The following is a 2,225-nucleotide window of genomic DNA, read 5'->3' as shown; positions in this document are numbered from 1 at the left end:
AACAATAATGGATATATACACCGAGTATATTTATAATGAGAGTAACTCTAAAGGTCACACCTGTCTAGTATATTCGGGATATACAAGCGACCAATATTCTGTCGTTATTGTATTGTGGTACTAGCAGTACCTAACAATAATGGATATATACACCGAGTATATTTATAATGAGAGTAACTCTAAAGGTCACACCTGTCTAGTATATTCGGGACCAATATTCTGTCGTTATTGTATTGTGGTACTAGCAGTACCTAACAATAATGGATACACCGAGTATATTTATAATGAGAGTAACTCTAAAGGTCACACCTGTCTAGTATATTCGGTTACGTTTCAAATTTCATGTTCGGATCAACTAACAATATACTTAAACATTTTAGTTTAATTTTATTTAAACTTTTCACTCGAAAACATCCAAAATACTGGACAGTAGATGTTAGGTCAATACAAGGTTCAATTCATCTGTCTGTACAGGTATTTTTGGCCTGGTTTTTCTTTTGAATCGACCAACAAATAGCCTCAATTGATAATTTTTGAGCCGGACTACTGGCGTAGCTCTCACTTTTCGCAACGGTCATGGCGGAACACAAACAACACGCGCTGTTGTAAATCTATACAGAAGCCTCTTGACATCTGACACAATGACATTAGCTGGTCAGTTTATGGATATAAAATCTTGGAGAAGTGGTCTGTTGCTGCCTTTATTTGCCATATTATAACAATCGAACGGAGAGACCTCTTGGAGCAGATTCACGGAAATTAAGCCTAAAAGTTTTTCAGATACGCATGACAATCAACGCCCTTCAACCCCAAATATCACTGGACCCTTTCACGGGTGGCAGTTTTCTTATACCCCCACCCCTTCTCCCACCGGGTCCGTCTTAAAAAGTATCTAGCGTCAGTAGGATGTTGTAGACACTCACGTGGAGAAACTTTGTACTTGACCTTTCACAATGAAACGGCCACTTTGAAGATTTGTTTCTGATTATCAGGAAGGCGTTTCAAGACCTTCGATCACTAAAATCCGAGTTTTGTCGTGAACCTGTACCATTTTCTGATATTTCTTCAATGACACAATGAAGGATTTGTAAGAGTATAATAGGAAAAATGCTCGTAACGTGAAGATAAAGGGTTCATTGTAAGCTTAAAATACCACTTTGAGGTTCAGTCTAATACAGGGTGTCTGGAAATTATATTAACAGATTTTTTTTAGCTTTAATGTTTGAATATATGAAGCTCCTCTCGGGCCCATGTAGTGATGCCTTGATAATTATATGCTTGTTGCTAAGCGCAAAGCTACACGTTGGGCTATCTGTGCTGTGCCTCCAAATATTGCTGCAGTCATCTGCACACGGATCATCTATAATTTGTATTATATTATATTTATATAATAATTCTAAAAACTTGAGGGATACTTAACTTGATCCGCCGGTAGGACAGCGGTAACTTTCCGAACGTACTACGCTAAAATCCGGGGTTCGATTGCACGTGGTGGACACAGCAGATAGCCCAACGTGGCTTTGCTCTAAAAGAAACATAAACAAAGCAAAAAACAAATGCTTAACTCGAAATTAAAAGCATTGAATTCTGACTCAAAAATTTAGATTCACTAAACCAAGTATCTTAACTCAAAAATTGAGATTCACTAAACCAACAGATTTTGGTTCAAAACTTGACATTCACTAAACCAAATATTTGTTCATGTTTTTGAAAGTTGTCTAAGCTTTTTCAGTATTATAATAATAACTTGACCATAACTGACCCTCGAATAATTTCTGAATTAATTCTGATTTCGTGTGTTTTAGCTTTTAAATTGTTATAGATAAAACAGCAGTACATTAAGGAAGGATTTCTCAGTTCAAATTGCAGTAATCGTGCAAAGTTTATTACCTTTTGTAATTAGGTTGTCAGGTAATTTCTACGTAAAAAAATAATCATATTACATTATATATAGTTTTGAGTTGTAAGAAAATATTGTGTCAATAATTCTTTAAGTTCACACAAAAGGAAGTTTAACAATTGAACCAGAGTACCGTATTTCTCGGTGTATAAGACGCACTTTTTTACCCTAAAATTTGATGTCAAAATCTGCTTGCGTCCTATACACCGAAGGTATGAATAATATATATGTATATACACGGTATACACAAGCCATGTGTAAATATATTTAAATAGGCATGCATAGTTTAGTTCAATTGAACGTGTTATTTATAACAATAGTAGTT

The 2,225-nt window shown here is 35.2% G+C and overlaps 1 protein-coding gene across 1 annotated transcript in view; it reads left to right on the top strand.

Annotated features, from left to right (window-relative positions):
* Positions 1–2,225, top strand: part of LOC106471063 (paired box protein Pax-7-like) — a 54,029-nt gene that overhangs the window by 28,542 nt on the left and 23,262 nt on the right. The gene's annotated exons all lie outside the window — the stretch shown is intronic.

Source organism: Limulus polyphemus, unplaced genomic scaffold (genome assembly GCF_000517525.1).
Source record: "Limulus polyphemus unplaced genomic scaffold, Limulus_polyphemus-2.1.2 Scaffold4383, whole genome shotgun sequence".
Lineage (NCBI taxonomy): Eukaryota > Metazoa > Arthropoda > Merostomata > Xiphosura > Limulidae > Limulus > Limulus polyphemus.
This window is presented reverse-complemented; position numbering and strand designations above follow the sequence as displayed.